Genomic DNA, 15094 nt, shown 5'->3' with positions numbered 1-15094 from the left:
TAGCTCATGTAAAGGAATTGTTAATTGGTTATAAGGAGTAAATAGTTGTCAATTTAGATTCCCACCAAAACTGGGAAAATGTCATTAAGTGCCTTAAACCAACTTTTCTTAGACATTCATTGCATTCATATTCAGTGTTCCTTAAAATATTCACACACCCATGCACACGTTGGCATATGTTGTTTACGGGTACTCTCCATAGGTGTAATGGTTAATATACTGCACATTCTATCCCCTTACACTAACTCTACCCCTAAACCTGCCCATCACAGAAAACTACATATTTACAGTTAAGCCCAAAATTACTCATACCCAGGCCAAATGTTTAATTATGGTGAATTTTTATTTGACAAACAGGCATATTCTGGCTGGAAATTACACAAATGGTAACAACAGAAAGTAAGACCTTGTGTTAGAGATATTAATGAAGAAAATTAGCTTCTCTTTTTTTAACATTTTGACAAAACATTTCATGTGTATTCATTTCATCATGTGTATTCATACCGTTTCTCAATAACCAATGGCAAAGCCTTTCTTTTTTCATCACAGATGTCAAACGCTTTTTGGACCATTCCTTTCTTGCATAGATCTCCAGGTACTTGAGGTTGGAAAGCTTCCTTACCATCACTCGGGTCTTCAGTTCCCTCCACAAATTCTCAATTGGATTCAGGTCTCAACTCTGGCTTGGCCACTCCAAAACATTGATATTGTTCTCTGCCAACAATTTCTTGACCACTTTTGCTGTGTGTTTTGGATCGTTATCTTGTTGGAAGATCCACTGCGTCCCCAGGCCAAGTTTTTCTGCAGACTGTCTGATGTTTTGCTCCAGAATCTTAATGTAGTCTTCTTTTTTCATGATGCCATTTACATTTACAAGGTTGCCTCGCCTATTGGCTGAAAAACACTCCTAAAGCAATGTTCCCACCACCATGCTTGACCATGGGGATGGTGGTCTTGGGGTTGAATGCTTCTTTTTTCTCCAAACAAAAGCCACATCCCTACATCCAAACAACAATTTTTTTGTCTTGTCAGACCACAGAATAGATGATCAAAAGGCTTTTTCTTTGTCCAGGTGAACTTTTGCAAAGGTTAGGCGATCTTTTCTGTGCCTGTCTTGAAGAAGTAGAGTCCTCCTTGGTCAATGTCCATGGAAGCCAGCCTTGTACAGTGTCCGCTGGAGTGTCTGCCTAGAAATGTTGGCACCAGCATTACTCCGCTTATTCAGGATGGCTTTGCTGGTGATCCTTGGATACTTCTTAGCCTCCCGCACTACCAGTCTTGCCAGCGCAGGGGTCACTTTTGGCTTCCTAGACTTACCATGTCCTTTTACATTTTTTACAGTGTGGAACCCTGGAAAGTTGAACTTTCTAATAATGCTTTGCACAGTGGCCACTGGAACTCGAAAACATTTGGAAATACCTTTGTGCCTTTCATTTTCTTGTGAGCATCCACAATGCGCAACCGGAGGTCCTCACTAAACTCCTTGGTTTTAACCATGACTTGCAATTGACCAGAAACTGACAAGCAAACAGGTGTATCAGGTGTATCAATTTATAGTTGATTAGAATGCTCTAGCATGCTAGAAGTTACCAGGAGCATTTAGAAAGGTGCAGAAGATTGCATTTCCTGAGAACTTTGCGATAAGATCTGGGATATGAATAATTTTGAACATGGAAAATTTTGCCAAAATGTAAAATAATAATAATAATAATAATAATAATAATAATAACAACAATATTTTAAATTAATCTCTCACACAATGTTTTACAGTCTTTGCCCTCTTACTTGTGTCATTTCCAGTCAGAAGATACCCATTGAATGAATATTTTTTAAAGGAACACTTAATACTAATGCTATTAATGTCTAATAAAGGTTGGTTTAATTAATGACATTTTCCCATTGTCCATGACTTTATTATATTATACTTATAAAGTGTTACCAAAAAAGCCAATTTTCAACATTGATAATAATTAGAATTGTTTCTCGAGCACCAAATAATCATATTAGAATGATTTCTGAAGGATCATGTGACACTCAAGACTGGAGTAATGGCAGCTGAAATTTTAGATTTTTAAATTGTATTTATTTATTTAGTTAGTGGGCTATGAAAAGTGGGCATTACATACCATAATGGAGTCAGGACAAATACATGTTATGTATATAAGCTAAATGTGATTATTGGTTAACAATATCAATTAGTTTACATCTAATTGAAGTGAGAAGAAAAATGAGAAAACTTTTTTTTTTTTTTTTTTTTTGGAATGATGTTCACAGATAAATTGTTAACAATAATACCAGGAACTTAATAAGTAAAAAAAGTAGACAGGGTCAATTTATGTTGAATTAAAGTGTATTTTTCAAGCTATTAAAATATTATAGTATATTTGTGTATGGCCTTGAGGTCTCTGAGACCCCAAGCAGAACATGAGGGTTAAATCTAAGGGGCTGTGACACATCACGCTAATAACACACTCAAAGAGAGACGAGGCAATTACATAGTCATATTAAACCTGAACACACTGACCCAATAAACTGCGGGGTACGTACCCATACACCACAGGGCTGTGGCTCTCAAATGCACACATGCAAACACACAGTTATCTTTGGTCGGCTGCACATTACGCAACAATTTCCAGATGTATGAAGGCTGAGATGTATAGAGACAAGCTTCCACTCTAATATCAGGTGTGCTTTAAACGGCTCCCCAACGCTATAAGAAACTCTGACCTTTTTATGCAAGCAAAGGGGGAAAGCAAGAGAAGAAATTAGAAAGAGAGATGTTTCATCCTGCAAAAATCCCTATATTTCTTTGCCCAAGTGATGCTAACAAGCCAACCTTCCCTGAGGCACACTGGGTAACAGATAAAAGAAAAGAAATGGAATCAAACTGGAATCAACTGCTATATTTTCTCCTTTCCACCCTTTTCTCTCTCTCCGAAAGCTCATATCACTCGCACACCTGAAACCTGGTTCTTTCCCCCAATGCTTCTTTCTCCAACATTCACTTGTATCACAAATGTATCCCATCATGCTCGGTTCCTCTGCATGTACATGCTTTTCTCTCCCCTCTCCCTCTGCATTCCCCATTCTCGTTTCATCCTCTCATCTACCCCCACCCCATCTATCTATCTTGTTTTTCACTGCTAAATGAACGATAACGAGGTCGGTTGTCTCTGGGGTGAGGTCCCTTATGTAAGCCTATAAAACATTCACATGTTCTCAATCCTGCGCAACCTACTGCACTAAAATAGTCAGAGAAAAACAGGAGGTTGAGAAAACGAATGAGAAGTTGATTGAACTCTCCCTCTCTTTCTCACTCTACACTCCCCTTCCTTTCCATTGTGTAAGATAAAACAACCAGCTTGCAAATCATTAAGATTTTGGATGCATTTCATGCAAATTACATCTGAATCCCTCCATGCACACTCACACAATCCTATCTCAGGTCTCTGTAGCAGTGCACTTTCATCTCTCTCAAGCTCCGTGTGACAGGGCTGCGTTCACATTGCAGCTGAATGTGGCCCAAATATGATTTTTCTTCTCACATGTGACACAAATGTCTTTTTTGGGGGGGGATGACAGTGTAAAAAACAACAACATTTAAAATGATATTTTTAATTTTGATCTGTAATACACATCTGATCTTTTGAAATGTGACTTCAGTATCTACAGCAAGTATATACTATATTGCCAAAAGTTTTGGGACATCTGCCTTAACAAACATGCACATGAACTTTAATGACATCCCATTCTTAACCCCTAGGGTTTAATATGGAGTTGGCCCACCCTTTACTGATATAACAGCTTCAACTCTTCTGGGAAGGCTTTCCAAAAGGTTTAGGAGTGTGTTTATGGAAATTTTTGACCATTATTCTAGAAACACAGTGAGGTCAGACACTGATGTTGGATGAGAAGGCCTGGCCTGCAGTCTCTGCTCTTATTCATCCCAAAGGTGATCTATCAGGTTGAGGTCAGGACACTGTGCAGGCCAGTCAAGTTCCTCCACACCAAACTCGCTCATCCATTTCTTTATGGACCTTGCTTTGTGCACTGGTGCACAATCATGTTGGAACAGGAAGGGGGCATCCCCAAACTGTTCCCACAAAGTTGGGAGCATGAAATTGTCCAAAATGTCTTGGTATGCTGAAGCATTAAGAGTTTAATTTCACTGGAACTAAGGGGCCAAGCCCAACCCCTGAAAAACAACCCCACACCATAATCCCCCCTCCACCAAACTTTACACATGGCACAATGCAGTCAGGCACGTACCATTCTCCTGGCAACCGCCAAACCCAGACTCGTCCATCGGATTGCCAGACAGAGAAGCGTGATTCGTCACTCCAGAGAACACGTCTCCACTGCTTCAGTGTCGGCATGCTTTACACCACTGCATCCGACTCTTTGCATTGCACTTGGTGATGTAAGGCTGGGATGCAGCTGCTTGGCCATTGAAACCCATTCCATGAAGCTCTCTACGCACTGTTCTTAAGATAAACTGAAGGCCACACAAAGTTAGGAGGTCTGTAGCTACTGACTCTGCAGAAAGTTGCCGACTTCTGCACTCTGTGATTTTACATGGCCTACCACTTCGTGGCTGAGTTGCTGTTGTTCCCAATTGCTTCCACTTTGTTATAATACCACTAACAGTTGACATGGAATGTTTAGTAGTGAGGAAATTTCACAAATGGACTTATTGCACAGGTGGCAACCTATCACGATACCACACTTGAATTCACTGAGCTCCTGAGAGCGACCCATTCTTTCACAAATGTTTGTAGTAGTCTGCATGCCTAGGAGCTTGATTTTTATACAACTGTGGCCATGAAAGTGATTGGAACACCTGAATTCAATGATTTGGAGGGGTGTCCCAATTTTTCACCGGCCACTTTATTAGGTACACCTGTTCAACTGCGCATTAACACAAATATCTAATCAGCCAATCACATGGAAGCAACTCAATGCATTTAGGTTTGTAGACATGGTAAAGACGATCTGATGAAGTTTAAACTGAGCATCAGAATGGAAAAGAAAGGTAATTTAAGTGACTTGGTTGTTTGTGCCAGACAGGCTACTCTGGGTATTTCAGAAACTGCTGATCTACTGGGATTTTCACACACAACCATCTCTAGGGATTACAGAGAATGATCTGAAAAAGAGAAAATATCCAGTGAGCGGCAGTTCTGTGGGCAAAAATGCCTTGTTGATACTAGAGGTCAGAGGAGAATGGCCAGACTGGATTGAGCTGATAGAAAGGCAACAGTAACTCCAAATAACCAATCGTTACTACTAAATGCACAACACATCGAACCTTGAAGCAGAAGCAGCAGCAGAAGACCACAATGAGTGCCACTTCTGTCAGCTAAGAACAGGAAACTGAGGCTACAATTCACACAGGCTCACCAAAATTGGACAATAGATAATTAGAAAGATGTTGCCTGGTCTGATGAGTCTTGATTTCTGCTGCAACATTCAGGTGGTTGGGTCAGAATTTTGGAGTAAACAACATAAAAGCATGGATCCATCCTGCCTTTTATTAATGGTTCAGGCTGGTCGTGGTGGTGTAATGGTGTGGGGGGTGTTTTATTGGCACACTTTGGGCCCCTTTGTACCAACTGAGCTTTAACTTTAAACACCACAGCCTTCCTGAGTATCGTTGCTGACCATGTCCATCCCTTTATGATCTTTATTTAAGAAAACAGTTAATTACTGGTCAATCTGTAAAGGTTTTGTTTGTAACCCGGCTAGTTATCCCTGCTAAATATACATATTTCGCTGATTGTGTGACATCGATTGTGTGATGATGCTGTTATTTGTACTGAGGATTTGAGGATAATGAGGATTTATTACATTTTGGATTATTTGGTGATAACTCTCAAACTCACTGTGCTGACTGCTTGTTGCATTTCTTGTCAAAGGTAACTTATGCATGACTAGTAGAGGACATGGTAAATTGGCTGATTTTAGGCTGATTTTACTTTTTCCTGGCGAGGGAAGAGGGTGAGAGGGCCAAGGTTCAAGAGTCACGGTTCACTTCAATATAATTGAATCATAATAATATTAATGACCAAATTCTATTGTTTGCAGGGGTGTTTAAATTGTTTGTAGAATAAAATTTTCTCTAGATTCCCTAATACCACCTGTCATCGTCTAGCTACAGCGAGTAGTAAATCATGGTTTTGGTAGGCTGTGATATTCTACTTAAAAGCAGTTGGCTATTTGAAAAAGTATAAGCCTTTTGATTTGTTCTGCCTCAGCTACCCGTTTCAATAGGAAATACTGTATGTCAAAACAACAAAGAAAATTGTGTTTCTTAAACTATTTCATGGAGTCATTAATGGCAGTATAAGTAAAGGGCTCCTTTGAAACTTGAAAACATTTTAGGGAGGTTGAATCACGGCCCTGGCCTTGAGCCAGATATTCGATTTTTAGTCCACTTGAGTTTTTGTTCTTCTGAAGGGTCATTAGAAAAAAATAGCCATTTGTGATGAGGAATTTAAACATTAAAATGCTTTGTATATTAAAATGAAATGGAATACAAAGAGATTAGTGTTCCCTCACTGTGTGCTTACTCTAAGAGGTTTTTATTTGTTTGTGTGTGTCCCCCAAGTAAGGTACTAATGATCACTTGACAGTTTAAGACGCCAACTGTCTTGAGCAATCCCATGACTGTGTGCATACAAATGTGAGTCAATCACCCAAACCTCAATGAGTTTAAAGCTTGTAGCTGCTGCAAAAAGGTTGTTTGGCTTCTTTCTGTGTGAGATGTGTTCAGCAGAAAGACTGAGAGGCTGTGTGCTTAGTGATCCGACCACCGGGGAGTGTCACTGGCCAAGATTACTGCTAATCCACCATGATCCAATGCCTCGACACACACACCAACAATAACCTCTCTATGCATACACACCAACAACAATCAACTCGCTCTGCAGAAGACCCTTGAACACTTACACATTAGCCCCTTTCACACATGTAGTCTTTACTGGTAAATTACTGGTAAATAAACGTTAAAATATCATGTGTGAACAGGACTTTTTAAAAAATCAGTTCTGGCAATTTACCAGCATGAGAGGTTGTAACATAACCAGTAAATTACCGGCATGATGCTGTGTGTGAACAAAGAATGAAAATTACCAGTATGAGCACGTACAAGGTCCAAACGTAAGAAGTTTGCTTTGGGCCAATCATAAAGTTATTATGGAGATGACGCGATTACTCAGACAGCGCTGTTTGCAGTAAGCAACGTAAGCACTTTTTAATAGTTTTTCTATGTAAATATGCGCTAGATGGACATCTTTGACCATTGCGCTGCGGCTCTGCAGTCGGATACTATCTCTGTGTGTCTCGTGTTTTTAAGAGCAAAAACGCGTGTGATTACCTTCTTATGCCTGTCACTCAAAAAATTTGGGTAAATATTTTAGGTGTACTATTTGAGTATGAATTATCAAATGCATTGAAAGAAAATAATAAGCAAACACTGTAAAAGTTTTTTCCTGTATGATTTCACATGAGTCTCTTCAGACCTTACTGTACATTTATGAGCTTTCAGAACTTCTGATTGAGGCTGTGTGTGATCTCCTTACTGAACTCCCTTACACAAATTGAACAGAGAAATAAAAACAGTATAAATATGAAAATAAATAACAGTTTTCTCTTAGTCTTACTAAGTGCAAACAATAAGTGCAAGTGCAACCATAATCAAAGTACTTTAGCGCACAGGCTCTTTATAAATTGTTGTGAAATTGCTGTTTTATTTTGCACCGGCAGTTATAGGGTTAATGCGGTGAGTTTGGATTTCGGAAAAGGACGGGTAGAGAGAAACGAGGCTGGTGCGTTTGTCTTTAGAGTTGTTCTTGCGTTCCAATTTTAAGTTCAGAAACTTCGCCTCCCTTGTCTGTTGTCAAGATGTTACAGTACTCTCTCAATATTTGAAGTGCAAACAGAGACCATAGCCACAACTAAACAGTCCAGAGATGGGTATTGGGAGACAGATTATTGTATGTAACGTTATGCAGCCCAATTTGCGTGCATCAGGGAGCTTGTGTTTTACTTTCACTTTCAAATTCATGATCGCACGTACTCCGTGTATAAGATGCAGTGGTGCTGAACGCGCATTCTACAAGATAAGAAATTTATCAGACGTTTAGGCTCTGCTGTGCAACAAAACCTCCACCATCGTCACGCGATCAGTGAACTGTGAATCTTACTGCACTAACGGTTACTTGTGCTGAATGAGCAGAGCAGACTTTTACATTAGTTTATAATGGTTTTTATTTTTTTATAAAAACAGTAAAATGACAGTTGAGATGAATGTGAGTGTAGCGGTGGAATATGTTATGCTTATTTCACTCTCACGCTCCGTCATGGCGATATCGCGAGACAGCTTTTCACTCGACGCGAAATCTTATGAAGGTAAAAGAGTAGCAAAGCTCGAGAGCACGTAGATGTGAATTTGAGAACTTGAACAATAAATATTTGTACTTGAACGTGAACATTTACACTGAAAACTTGTAAAATAAAAATCTGGGCCCGTATTCATAAAGATTCTAAGAATCCTCTCAGAAAACTCTTAATTTAGCTTAAAAACTTTTACGTAGGAGTCTTAGCTTAAGAGCAATTCGGGACTGATCTGAGAGCAACTCTGAGTAAGGAAAAGACAAAAACTTTTATCTTAGTAAGAAGGCGGGGTTGACCCCTTTGCTATGTATGACACAATCTTTTGAAGACTGTGATTGGTTGGTTGTCCAAGAAGGGGAAAAAAGTGATTTTAAGTATAGGGTCTATTCTAAGCCTTCACTTTGAAATTACATGCGTAAATTTTTCCTATTTGACCGTTCTCACACACACACATTATATATATAAATCCTTATTTTATTAACCATGCTGTTGATTTCCTATAAGGTATTTGCTTGGCTTAGAATGATAAAAATTGTTCCACTCTTTCTAATTACACTGATTGTTGGCATGTCTATTTAAATGGTGGTTTGAATGTTGGTTTTAATGTATCAAACATGGAATTTTCCCAGTTGCCAAATATCGTAATGTAGTGATTACTTTCATTTCAGGCGCTATGGCATTGGAGATATTAGCGTGTCTCTAAAAAGATCTGTCACAAACATGATCCATGCATGATCTAATTTAAAGCATCTTATTAACTCACTGTCATCCATTGTCTGCAACACATTTCTTCTCCTTCTTCGTCTTTCTGCCATTTTCTCCTCTGCTAAAGAAACTCTTAAGCCTCTTAAAAGTCCTCGTCCGTGCTCGTAACAATTTTGACCTTAAGACCTCTTTTAAGGGTTAAGATGCTTTCTGAATTACTTTTTTCTTTACTAGGATTTTTTCTTTAAATTTAAGAGTAAACGCCCACATTTCTAAGAATTTTCTTAGAATTTTGTCACTAGGAGCTACTCTTTGCATTAAGATTCTTTATGAATACGGGCCCTGAAGTTGAATGTTGAAATTTGCACTCGCAGACAATAGTCACAAACCTGTATTCTGAATTTGAAGCTGCAGACAATTAGTCACAAATGTGGAAAATGCCATTCACAGAAATACAATGACGGACACAAACTTGTAATATATATTTGCATTTAATCTTACATTCACATTCGCAGTACAACCTCAATTAGGCACTTCTCAAATCTGTCACTGCAATTTCAAATTTCGCGCCTTGACTTTTGCTACTCTTTTCGCAATATTAGGTGTTGCAAAACTAACTTGTGCACTTGAAACTCAGTGCCGGCGAGAGAAAGGGGGGCGGGCGATTGTGCTGCATTCACTCAAAAAAATAAACTTTTTATATATTTATGGTAGGAAATTTACAAAATATCTTCATGGAACATGATCTTTACTTAATATCCTAATGATTTTTGACCCATACAATGTATTGTTGGCTATTGCCACAAATATAGACTATAAATATTTTGTGATCCAGGGTCAAATTTTAGTCTCGAGATCTCGTTACACCCCTAATGACTGACATAATAGAATTAGGTACTATAATACATAGGTATTTTGGTGTAGATACCGGTAGAATGGCCAGAACGCCATTGCTTGTGTGAACAGCATATTTCTGCTTTTATTATTTGTATTTACCGGTAAAGTCATTATGGTAATCGGCTATTACGGTAAAGGATTACTGAGTGAAAGGGGGTATTGTGAAATATAAAGTTATGAAATGTGCAAACAATGCACTTACAACTGAAGTCTACGATGTAAGGCACTTCACCAGAACAAAATGCTAAAATATAGGCTACAGTGTTTTAAAATATAGCCAGCCACAATAATTAAATATGAAATATGTTAACACATCCAACAATAAAAGAAAGAGACTGTTTGCATAGAAAACAATCCAACCACATCAGCAGACCATAACCAGAAGTTCATCTCCTAAAACAGGGTGAAAAGGCTGATTTAAACTCGTTTAAAGCTCAAATAACAAACATGTAAAATAAATAAATAATATAAAGCACTTTAACATTCAAATTTTGACTATTAAACAATAATTTCCAGGTGTTTGTACAATAAAATCCTTTCTAGATTGATGTTTCTCTGTCAATGACTAGCTATAGCGAGTAGTAAATCATTGTGAAAAGGCTGATTTAAACTATTTTAAAACAAAATTATTGTAAAGAAAATGCATAGAAGCACTACATATTTTGACTGTTAGACTTTCTAAAATATCCTTCTCCATAGAATTGCATTGTAATGCATTACTACATTTTTGAATCTAAATAAATGTCTGTGGTATCCAACAGCATTTCAGAGATTCTGTCAAAAGCGCTTAACTTCTGTTGAATCCGTAAGATTCCCCTTTCCTTAAAAAAAAAACTGCTGACAATTCCATTAATTAATTCATGATGACGTACAGCATGTACTGTGCAAACATCTAGTCAGTTCAAATTGCAGTTCTAGGGCTGACCCGTGCATGTACATTCATGTGTGTGCGCACGTGTATGTCCGAGGGCGAGTGAGAGATTTTAAAGAAAGGGGAGGATTTGAAAATGTGTGGCTTGCAGACTTGTGTGTAATTTAACGCAGTATTGATCATGCTACAGGACTGTCAGGTCAAGGAATTCCGCCTCCACACACACCACAAATGCACAAGACACAAAACAAAGCACATGGGCCTCTAGTGAGATGTGTGTGGTTTAATGTTTTAAATGCTGCCCAGATGCTTTGCGCATAAAGGAAGGATATTAAATAAATAAAAGGGAAAGAGGATGAATAATCCTGTTAAAGATCAAACAACTCCCTCTCCTTCTCTCCCCTCTACAGTCCCCATGGGAAATATAATGCGCTCACACACACACACACACACACACACACACACACACACACACACACACACACACACACACACACACACACACACGCGCGCGCGCGCACACACACACACACACACAAATGAAAGCGCATATAGAACCCAATGACAGTGGTATTCCCTGGTCACAACAATGCATGACTGCATTTACATGTGAGGAAAGATTAAAGGGGGAAGATGACAACAAATGTGAAGGGGAAAATAAAACATGTTGATGTTGCTGTTACTGATAATGCTAGTTGTAATGGCTTAAGCTTGAATCGCTATTAATATTGCTCATACTTAGCATTAGCACTATTAAACTTCATAACTATTCAACTTTGGCACGCAACTCATCCTGCACCATCTTTGCTGCATGAATTGTGCAGATTATTGAGATGTGCTATTACCTAATATTTTTTCTAAGCAACAAGACTGTATGAATATGAATACATGTATTAATAAAAATAAAAAAAAACATAGATTTACAATAAAGGAAGACACTAAGTTATATTTAGAGACCATAATGTTATAGAAACTTTTGACTAAACACCTAGCAAATTATCCAGAACCAACTGAATAGTGATGTCCTGGCATATGTTTCCAGCATGGATGGAAAAATCTAGTTCTTTATATTATTACATCTGTTGTTGAGAAGATGCATGAGAGCAAATGAATTAAATGCACTGAAAATATAATATTGGATTAGATAAAAAGAGATAATCTTACTTGATAATCATACTTGCAATTTTCTCTGTGCACTTGTTTCTTAAATTTGAGGGAATCACTCATCTTCAAGGGAGCTGTGTGTGTGTGTGTGTGTGGTTGGGTGGATGGAGGTGGAGAATTAGTTTAAGTGGGTCTCTGTTGCTTAGATAAGAACCTTGTTAAAATGCTTCACAACAGAGTTTCCATAACTACAGACACATTTCCAAGCAGAGAGGTCATGATTAGCACATCATATTGGTGTTTCACACTAGAATAAAATGGCTACGTGTAAGAAAAAGAAAATCGAATGCAACAAAATGTATGCTTAAAGGAATATTTCACGTAAAAAGAATAATTCTGTCATAATTTACTCACCATCATGTCGTTCCAAACCTATATGATTATTACCTATATGACACAAAAAAGTGGTTTAGGATAATATTTGGGCTGCTATAATTATATTCAAAATATTGATATTGAGAATAAAAAGTAAACTTTTTGAGCCTTTGAGCTCCATCTATTTGAAATGTCAAAATCACGGGAGAAAAAAATGTAGAGAGATGTATTTGTATAAATAAGACATACATGTATGACAAAAGTTCTTTTTTCTATTATCATAAGAGTTAAGAATAAGAACAATCATCAAACTGGACTGAACAAATCTCCTCCATCATGGTGATTTGGAATTAATATTTGTTATGGAATTTGTTTTCCTCTGCAGCCATCATCCTTGAATTCACATAATTGCATATCAACATCTAACAGAAAAGAAAGAGAAAGCACAGGTCTAGTCTTAAGCCTCATTTCCTCATTAATTCGCCCCCAAATTGGCCCTAACTAGGTCTGAATCAATATTCGTCCTCCGAAAATATTCTGTAATCAATTATGAAATATGCTAATCGATTGCTGTTGGCCTTGAGTTATCATGTTACTGTCACTAATTGTAGGTCACCTCATCCCTGGAGGTCTCCTAACATTCACTCACAGTCTTTGTCACTCTTACTCTCTCCTCCCGTCTCTCTCACTCTCTTTCAACCAGAAGGCAGTCCTCCTCTGTGATATTAGCATGGAATGCCCGACCACTCGAGTCAATTACAGTAATATTAAATTAACCATTGTATCTCATTTAATTCAAATGTTCTCCTTTAACAAAGAGCCATTTAAGAATACGGAGTATATCTTGCGCTTACATAAACTGGAACATCTTAATAAGACTTGGCAAAGGCCTGATCAAACGCAATAAAGCAGAAGTACGCTACCCGCTGTCATCCTGCCACAGGTGGGCTAGCGCTGAATTGACAGACTCGTGCAGGACTCCAAAGGCTCTCATTAACAAATCAAAAGAAACCTCGAAATGAGTCTAAAGCCAGTTTGGAGTGCCGCAGTAAAACAGAAAGAGCTTCTGAACATGACAGACTTCTGTAAAAATGGCTTTTCAGCCTTAATTATGATCAATTCACTGCATTCAGAAATAAATACAAGACTTCGGATGGAAAAACCAAGAGGTCTGAACAAAAGTCCTGTTTTCCATTAAAAGAGAGAATGAGAATTTCAAAGATGAAACAGTTATTTGCAATTGAGAGATAGGGTATATAATCATGCTTGGAGGGATCTAAAATTCATTTTGACAATCTCGATTGGCTCTTTCCACGCAAAGGCCCATTAACAGCCATTCTTTTAAGAGGAAACTCGAATATTGGTGTCTAATTTCCCATTCCCTGCTTGAATTTGAGCCGGTAATTTCTCTCTCTGATATTGAGGGCAAATGCAAGTCGGTATTTAGTGCAACAGTAAATGGCTGTTTGCTTTAGACACTGAGAGCAACTGCACCCCAGTAAAACTGTCATGTTGACTTTGAGTTACCACTGCTCTCTCAGACACTTTGTGTCTTAGTGTGTGTGTGTTTGCGTGTGTGTGTTTGTGCTGGCTTGACGCCATGCAAATCCAATCACCCAGACCCATAAAGTGTGCATTTCCATTTCCTACTGCTCTCTGTAGAGACAGAAAGAGAGAGAGAGCGAGAGGAAGAGGTGGAACGGGGCTCCTTTGCTTCACGTGCTTTATGGTTATAGCTGTTTTGAGTAGGTATATTCATATAAACTCATTATGTACCCCATATTTCTAAGCTGATGTGTTTTGGGCCAAACAAGTGATTTTAATCTCCCACAATGCACTGCAGCTCTTATTTACTGTTCCCATGGAGTCTTACCACTCTCTCGGATCAACGATCGCAAAAAAACGCTTTGTCCGCCTCTAATTTGTCTTAGTCAGAATGCAACAGGCAAATTAAGGACATTTCCATGACGACGCACCGTGCCGACCGGGCGTCTTCCTCCCCGCCCCTTGTTTTGACCTTTCCTCGACCGTGTACTGACCTTTCAGAGTTTCCGCTAACCTCGAGCAGGTCTCTGTTGGACAATAGCACGACTGTTCGTCCCTGATCTTTTCCCATACCTCTCATCTCACCTCCGCCTCTGGCTTGGCATGGCGACGGAGGTCGAGCAGGTTCGCTGGGCGAGCAGGTGGTCTGTTAACCAATGGGAGAGAGCGATTTTCTCACAGCTCGGAGGGGGAATAATGGAAAAATTCAGTCGACTAAGATGGAGAAAAGAGGGATTGAAGTCTTTTCTGTCGTTAGAACCCTTTCATTTGGGCCTCTCATTATGAGAGAGGGTCCATGGGTCACATTAACATGACAGCAGGAGAAAAGAGACCTGAGAGAGAGAACTGAAACAAACATGGGAATAAAGAGAGAAAATCTTGAGGCCAGAGCACGGGCTAATCCATCATTAGCATTTAAAAAACAGACATAGATTGAGAGAGAGCGAAGGGAACTAGTGTGCTTAATGAGACAGGACGAACTGACACTTTGAGTGTGCTTGCATGTGTTTGTGCATACTATGCACATGCTATATCACCCCTTAACCCTTAAAGTTCCCCTCATTAAAAATGTTTTACATGTGCAAGATGTACATATCAAAATAACTTTTTCTTTACATCAAGCAGGGTTGCCAATTATTGAGTTTAGCTAGGAGTGAGAATTCCGTAAGGTGGGAGGAGGGGTTGTAAAAAAAAAAGGCAGCT

General features: G+C 38.7%; 1 protein-coding gene across 1 annotated transcript in view; it reads right to left on the bottom strand.

Moving 5' to 3' along the window:
* The window catches only part of il1rapl1a (interleukin 1 receptor accessory protein-like 1a), a gene marked incomplete at its 5' end in the record, with an annotated part of 73284 nt that overhangs the window by 47161 nt on the left and 11029 nt on the right, over positions 1–15094 (bottom strand). The gene's annotated exons all lie outside the window — the stretch shown is intronic.

This window comes from Scardinius erythrophthalmus, assembly GCF_964197995.2.
Source record: "Scardinius erythrophthalmus genome assembly, chromosome: 6".
In the NCBI taxonomy this organism is placed as follows: Eukaryota; Metazoa; Chordata; class Actinopteri; order Cypriniformes; family Leuciscidae; genus Scardinius; species Scardinius erythrophthalmus.
Note: the sequence above shows the minus strand (reverse complement) of the source record. Positions and strands in the feature narration are given on the sequence as shown.